The sequence below is a fragment of the Halichoerus grypus genome, chromosome 9, assembly GCF_964656455.1.
Source record: "Halichoerus grypus chromosome 9, mHalGry1.hap1.1, whole genome shotgun sequence".
NCBI classification, from domain to species: domain Eukaryota; kingdom Metazoa; phylum Chordata; class Mammalia; order Carnivora; family Phocidae; genus Halichoerus; species Halichoerus grypus.
Window position 1 is genome coordinate 132,058,457 of NC_135720.1, and position 22,072 is coordinate 132,080,528.

The window sequence follows — 22,072 nt, forward strand, 5'->3', positions numbered from 1 at the left end:
ACACAATCTTAGGGTCACTTTGTAAGTCTCATAAATGTCCAGGATATTTTTTGACCAAAATACAGACATATCTCGTTTTATTGCTCTTTGCTTTATTGCGTTTTGCAGGTATTGCTTCCCCCTCCCACACACAATTTGAAGGTTTGTGGCAACTCTGTGTTGAGTAGGTCTATCTATCCGGTCCATTTTCCCAACAGCATTTGCTCACTGCATGTTTCCCTGTCACATTTTGGTAATTCTTGCAATATTTCAAGCTTTTCTGTTATTATTACATTTGTTGTGGTGATCTGTGATCGGCGATTATGACCCACTGAAAGCTCAGATGATGTGTACCATTTTTTTAGCCACAAAGTATTTTTTAATTAAGTATGTACATTGTTTTTCAGACATAATGCTATTGCACATTTACCAGACTACCGTAGAGTGTGAACGTAGCTTTTCTATGCACTAGGAAACCAAAAAATTCATTTAACTCGCCTTATTGCAATATTCACTTTATTGCCGTGGCCTGGAACCAAATCCGCAATATCTCTGAGGTACACCTAAATAAAGAGATATTTTAGAAATCTTAAAGATGAACATGGGGTGGGTGTTGATTGAGAAGGGGCACAGGGAAACTTTCTGCGATTACAGAAGTGTTCTATAGTTTGATAGGGGTGTGGATTATCCAGGTGTGTCATTGGTCAAAACTCACATCATTCTACCTTTAAGATCAAATTGGTACCTTTCACTCTATGTAAATTACACCTCAATTAAGAAAACACCCCCAACTGTCACTTACTCAGGGGCTCATGAACTTAACACCGGCAATCCAGATCTCTTGCTTTACGTGCATATATTTTTCCTCTACATTCTATAAACTCACTACATACCTCTCCATCACGTTGCAGATACTAATACCTCTGCTGGATAGAACACAATGGCAGCTACTGATGGACAAACTTAACTTAGTTAAACCAGTTGTTTCTTTAAAAACCCCATTTAGCACACTTCCTGGCATCCAGCAAACACTCACTCTGTGTTTCCTGAAATGAACAACTTGAAAGTTAAGAGTAGAATCAGTGGATGGAGATTGCACACACGATTATGGAACCATAGGTCAAGCATGTTTGGACTTTATTAGTATATTTTCATTACCTACTGTGTTGTAAAGCCATTTTGTAGATAACCCAAAATGCCGAAGGGAAAGGAATAGGAGCTCTGTGTCTCATTTTCAATCAGGTAAAATGTTGGCCCTACATGGCAGTGAGAGCCCCTCCTCCTTACCTTTGCTGCATCCTTTGTTCTAATTATCCAGAGGGGAGGAGGGAAGATCAGCAAAGAGGAGAGCGATGGACACTGAAGGTCAGGCTCACAGATACACACACAAAGAAGCACTTGTGAATGGCATTCTTGGGGTAATGAAGTAAGCAGCCAGCACACCCTTCCTCCTTTCTTCTTTTTCTAGACTCTCAGTCATAACAGGCCCTCCCTCCTGGACATGTCTCTGATGTGGGGGTTGGAGGAAAAAGATGGTGTCACCAGAAACACATGTAACTCAAGTGTCTCTAGGATGTCAGAGCTCCTAGGTTCAAAATATGTTCCGTTAAGTTTTGCTCCCTGAAAACTCTGACCTGCTTAAGCAGGAATGCCCAACCTCACAGGGTTTTATATGATACTCCCTCTTGCTCACCACATACCCCTGGGAGCCCCTTATGAGCCAGCCTGTCTGCTCCGTCCACCTCCCAGGCTGGCATCTTGTGGGGTCATCCCCACCCACCACACCCTGACCATCATCAGATGACTGATGACCCTGTCAACCCTTCAGCGTCCTCCTGTCCTTATAGCTGATCACCTCTGAGCAGCCGGAACAGTCCCAGAGTGTGTGCAAAAGAGGCAAGAAGGGTTCCCCTCCCCACTTCTGGATGTTTCCAAAGCATACAGTCTTGCATGAAAACAGTCCCTTCAGCCTCTGTGCCCTCTCCTCATCAAGTCCCCAAACCAGGCCAGGTGCCACGGTAAGGAGCAGATGCCATGCTTCTCCCCGGGTGTCCTGGTCTCACACAAATCATATAACCACACAGCCCCACTCTCCTCTCTGTGTCCCTCCCTCTCCCACCAAAAGCCATTTGGTATATCAGTCATACAAATTCCCAAAGGATGCAACAAATAACCCAACTAAATCTCAAGCAAGCACTTCGAGGACCCTTGCTGTCCCTGGGGCTCCTGGCCATTTCCTAACAGCAGAACAGGAGGGAGCTCTCAGCTCTCATGAGAGAAAAGGGGTTCCTAATTTGCTTAGCTGGAGGGTAAATGAAGAGAACATGACGTCAGAGACTTTTGAATGCTGCCTCTTCCCAGATGCCGTCCCCAAATGTTCCAAATTATGATTTGTTGAAATTCAAAAGGTCTTGAAGTCATTTGAGAGCGAGGAGTTTCCAACGTTACTATACATTTCACAACAACAATGAGAATGAGTAGAACTCATGCTCTGCTCTTACACGAAGTGGAGTCTCCTCATCCCCATCTTACAGACAAGTAACTGAGGTCCAGGGAGGTTAGGTGAGTGAATCAGGGCATACGATGAAAAAATGTCGAATTCAGGTTTGAGCACAGGCAATCTGAAAGACAGCCTACGTTTTTAGCTATTTTATTGCCCTATCTCACAGAAGGAGCCAAGCTCCAGGGAGCCTGAGGCCCAGAGTGTAGGAGGATCAGGATGAGCAAGGCTCCGAAGCTCACAGTCATCTGAGGTCCACCTGCATACACCCCCTCACCCAGAAGAGAGAAGATCACACGTGAAAGCATGGGCCGGGCATTCCCTGGGACCCTAGGACACTGACCTTCTCAGAAAAATAAAAAGGTTTAAGTCTGTCCAGCCCAACCTCCACCTGAAAATCTAGCAGACAACTGGACAAGCATGCTTCATTGGATTTAAGGCTCATGTGGTTTTGGCTCTTAAAAGAACTTGGAAGCAGAAGAGCTTCACTCAGACTCCTGGGAAGAGCTATGCTCAGGGGACAGTGACTAAGAACATGCCCAACGCAGCACATGTTTCTACAGCGTGGTGATGCATCATTACGTCTTTCCACTCAAGAGTGAGTCATTTGTGACTGGCAGTGGGGAGGAAGGAACAGCAAGCAGGGGAAGGAACATGAACCAGTGGCATCCGATGGCTTCTATTTGTGCAAACACCATTTCTCCCAGTAGGGAAATCAAAGAATGTTTATAAAACTAATTTGTTCTCTCCTTTCCTTCCGAGATACTCTGCAGTTTAAGAAGGCAAAGGGTATTTCAAGAAGAGGGAATACTCCGTACAGAGCCTTGGATTCAGGAATGTCGAGCGAGGCCACATTGGAAGCATGGTGGGAGTCTGGTGAGGTTGGTGGAGCCTGATGGGTATGAACCCAGAACGGGAGGCAAGGCTGCTTGCTCAACCAATATGTGTGTAAGATGTCTTACCCATTTCCGAGTAGGAAATGGATCTTCCAGACTCTGTCCTGACCAAATGAATGCTGTTCATTAATGGAATCTCTCCAATTCAACTGTATTTTTTTTTTAAAGATTTTATTTATTTATTTATTTGTTTATTTGACAGAGAGAGAATGCACGAGCCAGGGGAGGGACAGAAAAGCAGACTCCCCGCTGAGTAAGGAGCCCAACTCGGGACTCGATCCCAGGACCCCGGGATCATGACCTGAGCCGAAGGCAGACACTTCACCGACTGAGCCACCCAGGCGTCCTCCTATTTTACATAATAGTCACATATTGTGCCCCAAACTCTATGTTACATTTAACATAGGAGTTGCTAATGCCCACTATTGAAGGCCTTTCCTGAGAAAGTTCCCATCCTTTGAAAAGTTGGTATCTCCTCAAAGTCCTAAAAATCCTGAGGTGAAATGATTAAACTGACCAATAACAAATCAATTTTAGGCAGAACTACAAAGGCATATGTTATGAACTGTACTATTTCCCACTCCCCCACCAAGTTCTTATGTGGGGAGTCCTAACCCCCAGTACCTCAGAACCTGACTGTATTTAGAAACGGATTCTTTAAAGAAGTAACTGAGTCAAAAAGAAGTCAGTAGGGTGGGCCTCATCCCATAGGACTGGTGTTCCTTATACAGGGAGGAGATTGGGCCACAGACACAGAGGGAAGACCACGTGAGGACCCAGGGAGAAGGCTGAATCTGCAAGCCCAGGAGACCCAGCCTCGTTAATGATGGAGTTGAGGGGCACCTGGGTGGCTCAGTCGTTAAGCATCTGCCTTCGGCTCAGGTCATGATCCCAGGGTCCTGGGATCGAGCCCCACATCAGGCTCCCTGCTCAGCGGGAAGTCTGCTTCTCCCTCTCCCACTCCCCCTGCTTGTGTTCCCTCTCTCGCTGTGTCTCTCTCTGTCAAATAAATAAATAAAATCTTTTAAAAAAAAAAATAATGGAGTTGATAGAGGAAGGTGGCCAGGTGCCCTCGTCCCTATGTTCTCTCGTCAAAAATAATCACGAGGCTGCAGAAGGAGGCAGGAAAGAAGCCCAAGAAGACCCCATGGGCAGCAAGGAGTCCTTTGTGAGACAACAGGACACTGTTGGATGCGGGGCTGAGAGGCCTTTGTGGGGTCAGTGCTGGTCTTGCCCCACAGGCCCTGCTGTGAGCGTCGTATATTTCGAGGGGAAGAGGCACTGGGTCCCCGGAAGGACCATCCTTCACGTCCAGAAAGCCCCAGCGAACCCTGGCAGAACAGCACTTAGCCTGGGGATGGTGGGCTTCCTGCGCACCCCTTGGCCACCGTGGCGTGGCCCCCTGCCCCCATCTAAAACAGACGCTAATGCAGGGAAGAAGCCCTGTGGGTCAGAAGGCTCTGGAGGGTCAAGGCTTGTTCTGGAGGTCACTCCATTTAACCCTTCCCTCTGCCTTTCTCGTCGCTTCTCATGGAAGCCCACCTAATGGTGATTCTTTTCTCAAACGCATCCTGCCTTTTGGGTTTGGAGGTGCCGGCCCCGAAGCCAGCGGTGGCAATGGGATTAATGGGGCCAGGAGGCTTTCGACCCGCAACCTCTGTGGGCTTTTCTGTGGGCTTTCTCGCTCTCTGCCAGCAAGCCCCGTGTCTGTGGGACGGACCGCGTCATTAACATGCATGCATTTGAAAAGAGCAGATGAAAGCCACTTCTCTGAGCCAGCCTAATTGGACAGAATTGCAGTGGCGAGGTAAGGGGTGGGCCTCATCAGTGAGAGGGGGGCCGAGCACAGAAGGGAGGGGCGTTCTAGAAGGACACTGGCTCTTTTTGATGAAAACGTGGGCCTCCCTACAGTCATTCCTCTTCAGCTGCTGCCTCGCAGATGGACCCTTTAATTGAATTTTCCTATGGGCCTGGGGGAGGGAGCCATTTCAGGCCCGGAGAGCAATTGAAGTGAATCGAATAGCTTCAGTTTCTTTTATCAGGAGCCGAAGGGGCAGGTGGGGTGTTTGTTGGGCTTGGTGCTTCTGCCCTCTGCCTACCATCCTCTTCTCTTCAATTCACCTGATTTCCACCCCCCCTTTTAAAAATCCCCACTCTACGTTCTGGCCTTCGCCACCAGGGTAAACTTGGAGGAAGGTGATTTAGACACACAGGGTTTGTATGATACCACCGGATTCAGCAACACTTGCCTAGGCCTGTGTTCCGCTCCGAAGGAGACCGTGACAAGTTCCATGTGTGCCTTCTGAGAACGTAGCCTCGATCGGCGGGGAATGCTCTTAAAAGAAGAGCAAAAAGTAAACCAAAACACAGACCAGATCAACAAAGCCACTTGAAGAATAACGAAAGCCAGCATGAAGTTCCCAACCGAATAGGTGAGAGCCGGAAATGTGTGAGCAGGGCGACTGGAAGGCGTCCCTGGAGGTCAGAGGCCTTGTGGGACATTTAATTTGGACACTAGCCTGTAGATTGGCTGGTGGGAAAAGAAAAAAAATGCATGTCTAGAAGGCAGTGCACCTCTCTGCCCAGGGAACACTCAGAAGAAAAGAAGAAAAAGAAGCCCCAGTTCTCCTGCCCTTGGGAAAACTGGGAGCTGGGTCTGATCGGGATTCTGCTGGGTGGGCCTCAGGTGTTAGAGTTTCAAGAGTGATTCTCAGCAACGCCACGAGGAAGCCTGGCTGTCTTCCCATCCACACCTTTGGTCATCTGTGTAGACCTTCCTGAGGTGGGGAATTCCGCAGTGGAGAGGGAAAGAAAGTGTATTATAACAACAATCTTGCATTGGTTCGGTCGTTCCTCAGTGTTTGCTAAGTGTGCCGACCCTATTTCTGACTGTTTGTTAAAGTCCAGAGATACGGAGTCAAATATCACATGGCCCTTGAGGCCTGGGCGGCGGGGAGGTGCATTCTAAACATTCTAAACAAAGGGGAAGGCTCTAAGTTCTTCATCTTGGCCCTTCATGGCGGCCACATGAAGAAGGTAAGGAGGCCCTCCTCGGCATAGTGGTCATTCTCTGATGCTCAGGGGGTGGTGACTGAAGCTGTTGGGGGAGATGGGGTGGTGACCAAAGCTGTTGGAGGAGATGACCTGGAGAAAAGAGACCAGTGCTGTCTTTTGAGAGAGGGTGGTTTGGATGGAAAGAGAGAGAAGGCTACTCTGGGAAGCTCGCTACCAGCAAAGACACAGAGGGACAGTGAGAATGGACGTGGGGAGAGCAGACTGCCTACGTGGGCAGAAGGATCGTGTCCACAAGGAATGAGCGGATGTTTAGGCAGGTGAAGTAGAAGCATGGAGGAAGATCCTCACCCGCATGAGGAATTTAGCTACTCCTTAAGAAAGAAAAAAAAAAAAAAAGAAAACAAAAGCAAATACGTAACTTTTATCAAGTTCCCACTACAGCCAGATACTTTCGTTTTGATTATTTATCCTTGTCAACATGGCCTTCACGGTCATCATGGAATCCTTATGTAACGATCACGAAGTAGTCACTATTCTCCATGGTAGGGGGGAAAGATCAAGGTTCCAACAGTATGTGTCGCACATCTAGGGTGGCACAGCATGTGGATGGAGCTGAGAGTCACACACCATCTTCCGTGGCACAGTTGCCTCCCAGGACAGGTAGCAGAACGGGGTCAGGGCTCACATCCTCCTGAACACTCCCTCAGGCAATCTAGGAATTTTTTTTTCAAGCCTCAAGACCTGTCTCAGCAAAGGCTGACTCAAGTTCCCTGCTGAGAACCCCCCAGGGGGCCCTGGAGAGGCCATCCCAACCCATGGTACCAACCACACTGTGGCACGCAAGTGCCTGGGTACGTGGGCACCAGGAGGAAGGTGGGCGAAGCTTTCCAGACAGCCTTTGGGTCACTATTTTAACCAACAGGCCTCAGCTCAGGCAAACCTGGAAGAACAGCCTGTCCTTATCTCTTCCTAACTATGGGTTCCATGTAAGTGTCTATCATGCCACCTGCTGGGTTAGGCACTTTACATTCATTATTTCAGTTAACTTCTCACACCAACCCTTGAGGGTGAGAGTGATCCCTCTTGTCTGGCACATGAGGAAATGGCAGCTCTGAGAAGGGGTTGAGCTAGGCGTCAAAAGCCAGTTTGGTTCCCATGATGGTGCTCGTGCCCCTCGCCAGTGAGGCTCTTCCAGCCGCCATGCCCACCAGAGTCTTAGGGTTCAGACTCAGTAAATGTCTTTCTCGACATCAGCCCATTCCCCTCCTACCCCCCCCCCCACCGGCGTCCCCCTGCTAGTCACATACCTTGCCTCCTCTATTTAAAGAGCCTTCAGCGAAGGCAAGGATTCATGAGGAGTACATGTGCTAACGGGAGAAGCAGCTTCGTTTGGCCAGATTCTGGTGTGTGTGGGCTCCCAGGGATCCAGTTCCTCCTTCACCCCCAGGGACCACCCACCCAGGATCACAGACTCAGCCCTCATGTGGCAACGCTTGGAAACAGAGGACTGATGATAAAGTAAGCTACCATTTGTTGCCAGCCGCTGTGCCCAGAACTTCACGTGTAGGGGGGGACAAGATTTCAAAGCAGTTTCTCAACCTCGGCACTACTGCCATTTTGTGCCAGATCATTCGTTCTTGTGGGGCGGTCCTGTGCATTGTAAGATGCTCAGCAGCACCTCTGGCCTCTACCCACGGGACGTCAGTAGCATCCCTCACATTTATGACAACCAAAAATGTCTCCAGACGTTGCCAAGTGTCCCCTGGGTGACAAAATCGCCCCCAGCTGAGGAGCACCGTTTCAAAGTGTAAACAGACGTGCTTCTAAATTGATAGCATGGGACCACGTGCCTCTAATTCAGACTAGCATGGAGTCTGAAGGCATGCCCTGTCGGCTTTGACTCAGCTCATCCCAAGCTGTTCTGTTCATCTGCCTGGAATTCTGGAGGACAGGGTCACACCTGCAAGGTGACCCTCCATAGAGCCAATGCATAACAATATGAGCCCCACTAACGAAGGACCCAAAACCAGAATCAATAGCTCCCAAACCCCTGGGCCTCGGGTTCTCTGGGCTGATTTGCTTGGGAACAGCTGCTGGTAGACAGAAAACCCTGGAAGAACTCTCTGTCAAAGGTTGCCTGGCCACGAATGGGATGTGCGGTGTTGCAAAGTGATTCAACGTCTCTACGTTCAGTTTTCTTGTGTGTGAAGTGAGGATGGGTTCTCAGCAGTGCTAGACAGAATGCTAAACACGCAGCTCCCACTCCTGCGTGGGCACATAGTAGTCTCACTATGTCTAAATTGCCTTCGCCCTCACTTATATCTCACAAGACAAAGATAGGATTTTATGTGGAGTGAAACCGGTGAGGGGCGTACCACGGATTCCATCAAAGAGAGCCCGTGTTATGAATGGGTGGTTGTATTTCCTTCCAAGCATGACATTCGGGCTTGGCATAATCCAGCTCCTTTGTGAATCTCCAAGTAATCTCTCTTTGACCGTGTGCACAGACCTGTTGGATCAAAACGGCCGGCGGAGCCTTCCCGAGAAAAGGTGCGGGCCCCTCTGCAGGTGTCTGCTGTCCGATAAGCTTGTCAGCAGAGGCTTTTCTGCGCCTGGCTCGTCTGTCAGAAGGACAGGTGTGCCCGGGCTCAGCTTACAGTACTGAGTCAGGGCTATGATTGCCAGGACGGACGAGTTTCACCCAGGGATGGAAGCTTTTATCACCCTGAGTAACAACCTACAGAGGCCTGGAGCCCACAGAGGTGGATGAATAGGTTGCTCTCAGCCCTGCATCTGAAAACCAAGAGCCGATGCTCCCAAAGAGATTGAATTGCTGGATTCGCTGCAGAACCAGGTCGGGGGAGCTCTTGGTAAAGCTGCCGGTCATGGAGTGAAAAGGACCAGGGAGGTCGCTGGTAGCCCGGCAGTAGGCTCTCGTGTCTTCAAAGGGATGACTGAAGAAAGCCTCGCTCACAGCAGTGCTGAAAATCCAGGCTTGGACGGCCTCTGTTCTTCTAGTCATCTTGGTCAGGCTTGCATTTCCCTGAATATCTTCAGAGACAGAGAGAGGGAGAGGGAGGGAAAGAGAGAAGGAATGGAATAAGGGAAGAGGACGCCCAAACCTGAAAATCCTAATATTTGCAAGTCGAGGAATCGTTTTGATGGAAAAGGAAGGTAAATTTTCTGGGCAAAATGGAATTTGAGGGGTGATTCAGATTTCACTTATCCCCTTCCTTGTTCTCTCTTCCAGCCAGCGAGGCCCTCTGGAAATGGCTAGAAAATGTTCTGCATGTGGCAGCTTGCTTCTGCCGTGGTCCGGGGGGGGCAGAGCTGTTGAAGCATTCTCCCCAAGAGCCTCGGAGCAAGAACCTCAGAACCAGCCTGCCGTCCCCAGCTGGGGCTTGGGGGCCTTGCTCTGTGAAGCTTGTGAAAACTGCATAATTTGTACATAGACTCAGCTAGGATAATGAGGACAAACTTCAGATAAGCATGTGACAAAACCACTCATACCACAGAATAATGCCTCCTGGGACAGTGGATGGTGAAGTACATCAAAATGCAAGAGTGGAAAATAAAAACTTTGGTGCTCCCCAAGCAAACAATGAAGCTCTCCAGAACTCAGCTGAGTATCATGTAACGATAAAGAGCACAGACTCCAGAGTCAGCCCTGGTTTCGAATCCTAGCTAGCTCATGAGCTGTGCGAGAGCTCCATCAGGTTCTTCCCCGTTCTGGTCCTCCATCTCTGCGTCGGTCAAATGGTATCTGTGGTAGCTTCCGAGGGCTGCTGTAAGAAGCTACCACAAATCTGGTGGCTTAGAACCACAGAAAGGTATTCTCTGGAAGTTCTGGAGGCTAGAAATCTAAGATCAAGGCATCAGCAGGCCATGCTCCCTCTGAGGCTCTAGGGGAAGATCCTTCCTTGTCTTCCAACTTCTGGTGTGCCAGAAATCCTTGGTGTTCCTTGGCTCATAGATGCATTACTCCAGCTTCTACCTCTGTCCTCATGTGGCATTCTCCCTGTGTTTGTATCCTCATCTCCTCTTCTAATAAGGACACCAGCCATTGGATTTAGGGCCTGCTCGAATCCAGTATGATCTCATCTTAATGAATTACCTCTGCAAAGACCCTCTTTCCAAATGAGGTCACATTCACAGATACTTGGGATTAGGACTCCACCGTATCTTTTTGGGAGACAAAATTCAATCCACAGCAGTGCCCCATGAGTCTGTTGGGGGGATTAAATGGGAAAATGCGAGAAGAGCTTCAACCAGCACCTGGCACAGAGTAACACAAACTATCAATAATATAATTTCAAAACTTTACAACCAGCTAATGATGGTGGATATTATTGTTCTTCTTTGATGGAAGAGAAAACCTGAAATGGAGGTTAGGGGAATAGGCCTAAAGTCATAGCTTCAAGTTAGTGGCGGAGTCGGAGTGAGTGTATTTCTTCCTTTAGTCCTCTGCTTGGTTTTCTATCCTAATCTAGTTCCTTTTATCCTTATCCTTTTCTATCCTAATTTAGTTCCTTTTATCCTTATAGGTTCTTTCCTTGTAAGACTCACTCTCCAGCCCTTGGAGTTTTCTACTTGACCCCTCAAAGTTGATTCACTACTTTAGAACCCTAAATTAAAAAGCACTCAGCTAGCATGGTAGTGATTCTTGCATTCAGCAGAGAGGTTTTAAGCCCTTGACTGTGCTAAGTACGATGCTAGATTTAAATGCCAAGTATCATGCTTAAGTTTAGGACACCAAAGTAGATTGTGACATTGACGTTCTTTTATGTCAAGAGTTTGCAGATGATGTATCTCCAGAATTCGCCATTTATAAACAAATTTACAACATGGCCAGATACTGTTCTAAGTGCTTTAACAAATATTAATGCATGTGATCCCCCTAATAACTCTGTGCAGGAGGTACTGGTTTATTCCCATTTTACAGATTAGAATACTAAGGCATAGAAAGGCTGAGATCATAGAGGTGGAATGTGCCAGAATGTTCCAGAACTGGGACTTGACCTGGGTAGTCTGCCTTACGGACCCAGAATCTGTGCTTTTATGTGGTATGTCCCACATGGAGTGGATCCCTTGGACATTAAGGTTATTTTTAATATTTTAGCATTAGAGACAATGCTACAATAAACATTCTTAAGCTAAATCTTTGTGCACATCTTGAACTATTTCTTTGTAGGAGACTCTCGCTGTGCCCAAGATTAGGCATGTTATTAAGGCTTTGGTACATAACATCAAATTGCAAGAAGGAGGAAAGGAGTTCTCCGGAAGTGAAAATGTGATAAGCAAAAGCATGAAATGGAAAAGCATGGGGGTATATCTGGAAAATAGCAAACACTCCAATCTGAATGGATTGGAAAGTGCCTGAAGATGGGAAATTGAAGAGCTGCCTCTAAAGTGGTCTGGAGCCAGCTTGTGGAGGGCTGTGAATGCCACAGTACAGAATTTGGATTTTGTCAGCAGCACTCAGAAACCAGCATACGTTTTTGAACTGGGGAGTGAAATGATCAGATTCTGTCTCAAATCATCCCAAGGAAAATTTCCTCTGTCTCCTGAAAGAGAAGTCTTTCATCACAATTGCTTTAGTGCAGATGGATTGGGGCAGGGGTGGGGTGGGGGTGGCGGGCAGTGTATATTTTACTTATTTTTTTTAACACGGTGCATTCTTGAAATCATCTACTTTAACATCCAGGAAAATTAGGGTGTAATAAAATATATTAATGATACACAATAATTATAATTATATATTATATTTTATATTTATATAATGTAATAAAATTGTAAAATATATATAATGTAATGTTATATATTATATAAAATAGAATGTGTTAATGCATGATTATGTATTATGATATGTTAATATCATATCATAACATAAAAAATAATATAAAGGATAACCACTCACCTGACTCTGGAGTTTATCATCCCGACGTTTTTTTTTATTACTATTTACTAAGCATGTAAGTTATATGAGCAGTAGATAATGAGCAATAGGTAGAGAATTGCCTGTCTTTTTTATTTTTTGCAAATTGTCTATTTTAAAATTTTGTATAAATGGAATCACACTGCATGCATTTTACTGTAATTTGATTCTTCATTCACTGTGATGTTTTTTGTATTCGTCCTTATCAATATAAGTGGTTCTAGGTCATCTATTTATGTTACTGTTGTAGAGCATTATATTGCAGGGATATACCCGATTCATTTTTTTCCCTTCTTGACAGATATTTAGATTTTAGATAAAAAAAAAATGTTTTTTTTGTTTTCCAAACAACACAGTCCTGACATTCTTCACGCCTTCTCACGTACCTTGCCAAGCGGGAAACCTTTCTCAATCAGGGTTCCTCCTCTGAACCACAGAACACAGAAGATAATTGCAATGACTATTTTCTCAAGTTCCCACGGATGGTATGTAACTAGCGCCATTCTAGATGCATTAAATGAGAGTTAATTCATTTCACATAATGATGCCTCAGGACATTAGGGCTTAATTCTCTGCATAAATGGTTGAAGACTGCTGGGATCTATCTTAGGAGTGGAATTGCTGCTGGGTTCGTACAATTTCAATTTCACTTGATGGTGCCAAATTGCTCTTCAAAGTGGTTGTACCAATTTATACTCACACCAACAATGTAAGGGATCTGCTGCTCCATGCCGCCTCCAACAAATCGTACAGTTGGGTTTTTTTTTTTTTTTTTTTATGTTTTCACGCTGAAGGGAGCACAATAGTATCTCAGTATTTCAAAGTTGCATTTCCATGATTACTTGTAAGGAAAAGCTTTCTTTTTTTCATATTTCCTGGACTATTTGGGTTTTTCCCTTTGTGGATTTCCTGTCACCATCCTTGGTCTACCCATTTCTAAGAGATTGTCTTTTTTCTGTCAATTTGTAGGCACTCTTTACATATTCTGGTAGTAATCCTTTGCTGAGGGGCACCTGGGTGGCTCAGTCGTTAAGCGTCTGCCTTCCACTCAGGTCGTGATCCCAGAGTCCTGGGATCCAGCCCTGCACTGGGCTCTCTGCTCAGTGGGAAGCCTGCTTCTCCCTCTCTCACTCCCCCTACTTGTGTTCCCTCTCTCGCTGTCTCTCTCTGTCAAATAAATGAATAAAATCTTTTTTTAAAAAAAAGTAATCCTTTGCTGGTGATATGCATTGTGGCAAGTATTAATTAGGGTAATCCTTTATGGTGAATTTAAGAGGTTTTGAGTCCTGTTTTAAGGTTAATGGCGGGGGGGGGGGGGGGGGCGGGAAGAGGTTTCCCAGAGGGATGGCCAACATGTGAGTTACAATTCTTTCATTCAATAGGTAAATATCACCAGTCTTCTATGGATTAGGCTCATGGTGGGGGGTGGGGTGTGGAGGGAAGGTCTGAGGAGGAAATAAACAAGACAGATCTCTGCCTTTCAGGGATTTGCAATCTTGAGGAAGAAACAGACAAGTAAACATTTCAATTCTATTACAACCCCATCAGCACCATCATGGTTAGCCAAATCGCCTTACCTATCTTACCATCAGTGATGCCACTTTAGGGGGAAAAGGATAAAATGTTTCTGCTGGTCAGTATCGCCTGATTGTGCAAAGAAGTGCCTTGGAGAAAGCGTCTCTCCTGGGTAGCAGGTCCCGTTTACCGGTGGGGCGCAGCGTGGTCCGTTCAGGGGTGTGGTCGGTTCAGGGGTGTGGCGGTACGCGGCATCCTCCAGGGCTAACACACCTAGCAGGACCAAAGACCTCCTTAAAATTACATTCTCTTAAGTACCTATGTGTTCTTTGTTCCCTCACACCTCTGTAAACAAGGCTTTTTGCTCCTGTTCCTATCAAGCTGCTCCCTGCAAGTGTGTAGAAAAAATGTCACAACAGCCCTTGTCAGGAACTGCAACGGAGCAAGCCATGACAGCTGGTGGCACGAGGAGCCCGTGCATCTGCTTTTCTCTCTCTGCCAGGCCTCCCTGAATAATGTGAGGTCTTGTGTACACAAGAATAATGCTATTGATCTGCCAAGAGTGGGCCCCAAGCTCTGCATGTTTTTTAAATAGCTGGGGGTTGCACGGACGCTGGCTCACTCCTGCACGGTCACCTCATTCTTCCTGGGATCCGGGGAGCACATTTGCACTTGGTTCTAAGTGCAAAGAGCCGCAGAGTCCTTATCAGAACGGGGGTTTCGGTGGCTGCCCTGTCATGTTATTACCTGGGTGGCTGCAAGGGAAGTCATTAAACCTTTCTGAATCTCTTTCCTCCCCTGTAAAACGGAAAGACAATGCCCGCCCTGTTTCGGTCTACACGTATAAAATTACTTTTGAAGTTGATCTGTGAACTCTATCGTGCGAAGCAAATAGGAGGAAATAAAATTATTTGCAAAGAGAGAGCACCACTGAGCTTGACTGTGGAAGGCACAGTTCTTAAGGAGTCCATTAAGTGCATCTTGTAGTTTCTGAGCCCTCATCTTTGCAGCCCAACCCAAATGGGGCACAAACTCTTTTCCTTGGACAACTGATGCACTCAACCCTAATGGGAGGAATCTAGGAAAACAGAATGCTCTTCAAGTACGTAGAATCATGGACTGTTAGATCTAAAGCAGCCTTCCCATCATCTATGGAATGACCAGATGGGTTAAATCGGTGGCCTCCAAAGGTTTTGTTCACCGACTTCTAGCACTAAAGCATTATTCAGCACGCCTTCCCCGTATGTGCATATTTATTCATTTATAAACAATCTATGTATTCTACCAGGCTAATATATAATGGGCACTATAAAAATACATACATAATTAGACATTTTAAAAGTACAAAGAAAGTTCTAATATGTTCTTCTTATACCCCACGGTGGGTCCTTTTGACCACACCATGAAAGTGTATGCATGTAACTTTGGAATCCACTGGACAAATGAGGAGAGTTGAGGCCCAGAGAGACAAAGCAATTTGCTCAAAGCCACACAGCTGGTTGGTGATGGAGCTGACACACCAGCCCGGGATCCCTGCTTCCTGACGATGTGTGTGATCCTGGACTTCGTTCTATATCGCTAATCACTTCAGTGATTCTCACATTCATCCCACTGTGTTCTTAGTTTATTCCAGATGCATCAAGAGCTTTTTTTTTTCTTCTCTTAAAGCTCTTTTCAAAAAATTTTTAATTTCTGTGAGAAGAGACTTGAGAGAGTGGGTATAGATTTCCTTCACATAACAACGTGAGAAATAATAGAGCGGGATTGTATGTCACAGATGAAAATGCTATATTTATGCCTCATTGTAATCCATTCATTGCTTTATGGATCCAAAGTCCCCTTGGGAGTGTCACAAATCCACATAATGTTCCTGAGTGCCGGATTTGGCATTTGGATCTCTGATTTAGCTGTCAGATATGTAAAATCACATGTAGCCAGACAACTCCCCAGGGATTCCACAGCTGCGAACGCTGAAGAGTGCAAGTTATTCCAACAAGGTCGGCATTAATTTACGCACAGATACTGTTCCCCTTGAGCTGCCCTTTTGCCGCCCCATCTAATTTTAAGTGTGGCTCAGAGGGCTTTGCCAGAGTGACTCCAGCAGATTTTCTTCCCGGGGACTTTTCCAAGCCCGATGGAGGTGACTTTTAAAGGGGTCACATGCCTTTAAAAGAGACAACAGTTATCCCAGGGAGCCTGATCTTCTGAGGCGCCCGCACAGCTCTGCTCACCATGGGCCCCTCTTACCTTCTTGCAGCTTCCCAGGCTCCTTCACGCCTTGGCCGGGCTCTAAGAACCCCATGCACCGTTCACCCCGTATACATGGCTGCCTGGCTGGCCCTGCCTCTGGGCCAAATGACAATTACCTCGGTATCGTCTCCTATGTCCAGATTGGCTCTAATCAGTGGTCAATGAAAGCGGTAAATGCGTACTAAAAACATTTTAAAAGAAAAATAAGCTGGCAGGTACATCATCGTTCCCCTCAACACTATTTTACTAAGTGAAAAGCTGACTCAAATGGTCTCTCCGTTGCCTTCCAAATCTGTAGGAGAGAGAATGAGGAGCGTAGCATCAGAAGAACCTGGATTTAAGATCTCCCTCTGCCAGTTAGTCACTGAGGGGCCTTAGCTCAGAACAGGTCAAGACATATTTGTAAAATTGTGCAAGCTCTTGGACTTTACTGAGCTCAAGTTTTATCTGTAAGATGGAGACGGCAATAACTGTTTTGCAGGACTGTTGTGTGGCGATTCATGCATAATAAATATTGTGTAAATGAACTATTAAATAGAATTGAATAAGAAATAAGAAATGTCTACATTTTAATAAATGTCTAGATTTTTTTATTTATTTCAGGGGGGAGGGGCAAAGGGAGAGAGAGAGAGAGTGTCTTAAGCAGACTCTGCCCTGAGCCCAAAGTCCAACATGGGGCTCGATCTCATAACCCATGAGATCCTGACCTGAGCTGAAACCAAGAGTCCAACGCTTAACCAACTGCGCCACCCAGGCTCCCTGAAATGTCTACATAGTTTCATCAACTAATGCTTTGTGACCCTTAAGAGTGGATAACTCTGCAGCTGGAATTTCCAGGAGGCCTCCCAGCGTGGCAACATTTCCAAGCACAACAATCTGGAGGCCACTGCTGTCCTCTAGGATCCCTGCTGAGGAACTGAAACGCTGATCGACTTCAGGGTGACTGAATGGTCACTGAATCAGGCCCTGCTTGTCCACTGCTTCAAATCCTTCTGGCCTCACCTCTGCCTCCCAGTCACTTCCACCACCACCAGTCCATGCTGGCCTCTCCCCTTCCTCTAGTCACTTCCGCCAGGACCCAACCATGCTGGCCTCTCCCCTTCCTCTAGTCACTTCCGCCACGACCCCTCCATGCTGGCCTCTCCCCTTCCTCTAGTCACTTCTGCCACAACCCGTCCGTGCTGGCCTCGCCTCTGCCTCCCAGTCACTTCCACCACCACCCGTCCATGCTGGCCTCTCCCCTTCCTCTAGTCACTTCCGCCAGGACCCAACCATGCTGGCCTCTCCCCTTCCTCTAGTCACTTCCACCACGACCCGTCCACACTGGCCTCACCCCTTCCTCTAGTCACTTCCACCACGACCCGTCCGTGCTGGCCTCACTTCTGCCTCCCAGTCACTTCCACCACCACCCGTCCATGCCAGCCTCTCCCCTTCCTCTAGTCACTTCCACCACGACCCGTCCATGCTGGCCTCTCCCCTTCCTCTAGTCACTTCCGCCACGACCCGTCCATGCTGGCCTCTCCCCTTCCTCTAGTCACTTCCGCCACGACCCCTCCATGCTGGCCTCTCCCCTTCCTCTAGTCACTTCCGCCACGACCCGTCCGTGCTGGCCTCGCCTCTGCCTCCCAGTCACTTCCACTAGGACCCGTCCATGCTGGCCTCTCCCCTTCCTCTAGTCACTTCCACTAGGACCCGCCCATGCTGGCCTCTCCCCTTCCTCTAGTCACTTCCACCACGACCCGTCCACACTGGCCTCACCCCTTCCTCTAGTCACTTCCGCCACGACCCGTCCGTGCTGGCCTCACTTCTGCCTCCCAGTCACTTCCACCACGACCCGTCCGTGCTGGCCTCACCTCTGCCTCCCAGTCACTTCCACCACCACCCGTCCATGCCAGCCTCTCCCCTTCCTCTAGTCACTTCCGCCACGACCCGTCCATGCCGGCCTCTCCCCTTCCTCTAGTCACTTCCGCCACGACCCGTCCATGCTGGCCTCTCCCCTTCCTCTAGTCACTTCCGCCACGACCCCTCCATGCTGGCCTCTCCCCTTCCTCTAGTCACTTCCGCCACGACCCGTCCATGCTGGCCTCTCCCCTTCCTCTAGTCACTTCCACCACGACCCGTCCACACTGGCCTCATCCCTTCCTCTAGTCACTTCTGCCATGACCAGTCCGTGCTGGCCTCTCCCCTTCTTCTAGTCACTTCCACCACGACCCGTCCACACTGGCCTCATCCCTTCCTCTAGTCACTTCTGCCATGACCCGTCCATGCTGGCCTCACCTCTGCCTCCCAGTCACTTCCACCACGACCCATCCGTGCTGACCTCACCTCTTCCTTTAGTCACTTCCTCCACCACCCGTCCATGCTGGTCTCTCCTCTGCCTCTAGTCACTTCCACCACGACCCATCTGTGCTGACCTCACCTCTTCCTTTAGTCACTTCCTCCACCACCCGTCAATGCTGGCCTCTCCCCTTCCTCTAGTCACTTCCACCACGACCCATCCATGCTGGCCTCTCCCCTTCCTCTAGTCACTTCCACCATGACCCGTCCATGCTGGCCTCACCTCTGCCTCCCAGTCACTTCCACCAGGACCCGTCCATGCTGGCCTCTCCCCTTCCTCTAGTCACTTCCACCACCACCCGTCCATGCTGGCCTCTCCCCTTCCTCTAGTCACTTCCACCACGACCTGTCCACACTGGCCTCACCCCTTCTTCTAGTCACTTCTGCCATGACCCGTCCATGCTGGTCTTGCCTCTGCCTCCCAGTCACTTCCACCAGGACCCGTCCATGCTGGCCTCTCCCCTTCCTCTAGTCACTTCCACCACGACCCATCCACACTGGCCTCATCCCTTCCTCTAGTCACTTCCACCGCGACCCGTCCGTGCAGGTTTCTTGCCGGCACCAGCTCATCGTGCCTCACTTTAGGCATGTATCTCATGCGTCTTACATCCATCCCCGGGCTTCCCTGACTCGAGGGCATCCGCCGAGTCTGCTCGGTGCCCACGCAGACAACGTGCAAGTGCGGGAGAGTCCGCAGTCCGTAGCGGATGGGAGTCGTCCGATACACGGACTTGGTGCCGGTAGTTCCAAGAGACCTTCCATCAGCTTCTCACAGGGTCTGGGAAGTAAGCCTCCAGATGTCCTAGTACCATCTTTGTAGCGAATCTCCCTCCCTGCCTAGGTGGTGCCCCTGTCTCAGTCCTGTTTCCTGGGATTTTTGCTGACGGAGCCACTCACTTGGCATGGCAGTCTTTGCTTCGGGCTCTGCTTTGGGGGGACCTCAGGCTAAGACGTCACCATGTGCCCAGCACGGTCTTAAGCTATCTCATTTTATCTCCTAGAGGGGTCAGCAAACTGCAACCTGGGGGCCAAATCCTGCCGGCATGCCTCCTGTTGTGTAAATAAAGTGTTACTGGAACACAGCCAGCCTCATTCATTGACGTGCGGGAGGCTCCCGAGCTACGCTGGCAGAGCTGAGTGGTTGTGACAGAGAGCACGGTCCACACAGCCTTAAATATTTACTATCCGGCCCTTTACTGAAAGAATTGACCAGCCCCTGCTCAAAGTGTGACATGTGGGCCACCTGCATGAGAATCACGGTGTTAAAATGCAGATCCACATCACCAGCTTTGTCCAAGCTGGGCCACAAAGGACGCATCAAAAGAAGCATCTGAAGCATAGACTATGATGGGTCATGAACGCAGCGCCCGGAGAAGCCGGGCAGGGAACGAGGTGAGTAAGTAGGATGAGTCTGCTGTTTTGGCACAGACGCAATTTTGTGATATTAAAAATGAGTAGGAAGAGTTTTCTATTCTGTAAAGAAAGATGTTGTCGCCCATAGTTCCTGAAATAACCTGTTCTGGTCCCTCTTTTGCTTTCTACTTTGATAGAGATGTAGATACGGGGAATCACTTTCTATGAGACAAGAGCGCAGGCTGAACAGCCACCCACACTTGGCCACAGGGCCGGGCAGACAGAGGGATTACCTGGGGAACCCGCCCTGGACACAGGGGGCAGATTCTACTCAGCTATTGCCAGGTGGACAATGTGGACCCCCGGGTCCTGGATGCCAGACCTCGGGATCTGTTCTTAAAAGAAAACAGACTTTTGAATCTCCCATTTTGAAGGTTGGCCCACATTTCTTTTTATGACTCTATGGATTAAACAAGATGTCAGGCCAGCTTCCATCAAAGAGACACTGATGTATTATTGTTGTATTTTTTTTTTAAGATTTTATTTATTTATTTGAGAGAGAGAATGAGCAGGAAGAGTGGCAGATGGAGAGGGAGAAGCAGACTTCCCGCTGAGCAGGGACTCAATCCCAGCACCCCGAGATCATGATCTGAGCCGAAGGCACACACTTAACCGACTGAGCCACCCAGGAGCCCCTGATGTATTGGGGTTTTTTGGTTTGTTTTTGTTTTGTTTTTTACCTCTGGCTTAGCTGCCATCAAGGTAATACTATCCAGGACTGTTATTCAACAACAGGTGGGCCTGGGCACAGTGGTGAAAACGTTGAACTATTTGGCAAATAGATACTGTCCCCAGTCCCCGTCTGCACTCATGGTGTCTCCGCCCTTCCCCAGGACCCAGATGACCTCCTCCGTTCAGGGACTGAGAGCCCTCTGGCTCTGAGTCTGCCGTCCCTTCCGATTACTTGGTGCTTGGGCCCTGTCGGTGAGTAAATATGTTTACTCTCACCTGTAATAGTCACAGGTGTGTCCCACCCACGGCACGAGCTATCTCCTGTTGCCTTCTGCCCTCAGACAGTTGGCTAAGACAGGGCTGGCCATGCTCTGCAATCCGTGCTTTCCTTAAACTGACCCAAGTCCCGAGCCTGCACGCTTTCTCTTCCTCTCCCTTCTTTGGGAATCCCGTTCTCTTCTCCCACCCTCGGGCTCCCAAGTCCTCCCTAATGCTCCAAAAGAAAAATGGCTCCCCAGATGCCCCCTCTTCACTAGGGAGGAAATAAATCCCACTTGCTGTCTAAGGTGTTGGGCTCAAACCTTAGCTCTGTTACTCACAAGGCACACGGCCATGGGCAAGTCATTTCTCTTTGAACTCGGGTTTTCATCTGTCAGTGAGGAATTATGGGCCTAAGCTCAAAGGCCTCCTGAGACTCAAAGTCCCTGGCACACAGTATACACCTTGAGATCATAGAAAATTCAAATTGGGTTCTGCCCCTGGTTCCTGGCACAGAGCTCCTAAAACCCTTGTCATTTCCTCAGTGATAAGAGCTTTAGAAGCATCTTCTGTTCCACTTAGGTGACTCTGGGCGGGCTTGACTGGGGGTTGGTCACCAGAAAGACCACACCACGATTAGAAGCTTAGAATTTTCAGCCCCATACCCCACCCTCCAGAGAGGGGAATGAATGAGTGAGTGAGTGAGTGAATGCCTATCTACTTGAAGGAGCCTCCAAAAAATCCTAATAATATGGGACCTAAAGGGCTTTCAAGTGGGTGAACATATCCACACAGGGAGGTGACGGACCCCAACTCCATGCGGACAGAAGCTCCTGCGCTCGGCAAGCACTTTGGTTTGTTTTTGTTTTTGTTTTTTAAAGATTTTATTTGTTTATTTGACAGAGAGAGACACAGCAAGAGAGGGAACACAAGCAGGGGGAGTGGGAGAGAGAGAAGCAGGCCTCCCGCTGACCAGGCAGCCCGATGCGGGACTCGATCCCAGGACCCTGGGATCATGACCTGAGCTGAAGGCAGACGCTTAACGACTGAGCCACCCAGGTGCCCCTCGGCAAGCACTTCGTATATCTTCCTTGGGCTGTTCATCTGTATCCAGTATCATACCCTTTAATAAATTGATCATGCAAATAAATGTTTCCCTGAGTTCTGTGAGCTACTCTAGCAAATTAATTGAACCTACGGAGGGGGTCGTGGGAACCTCACCCTTACAGCTGATGGGTCAGAAGCCCAGGTAACAACCTGGGCTTGAGACTGGTATCAGAAGTGGGGTGGGAGCAGTGTTGA

The 22,072-nt window shown here is 48.3% G+C and overlaps 1 long non-coding RNA gene across 1 annotated transcript; it reads left to right on the forward strand.

The window, feature by feature from the left end:
- The first annotated feature begins 19,647 nt into the window (after window positions 1-19,647).
- On the forward strand, window positions 19,648-21,907 carry LOC118532511 (uncharacterized). Its single transcript, XR_004915748.2, has 3 exons — window positions 19,648-19,819; window positions 20,674-20,764; window positions 21,674-21,907. It is a non-coding gene; the product is annotated as an uncharacterized LOC118532511 (long non-coding RNA).
- The last annotated feature ends 165 nt before the right edge of the window (window positions 21,908-22,072 follow it).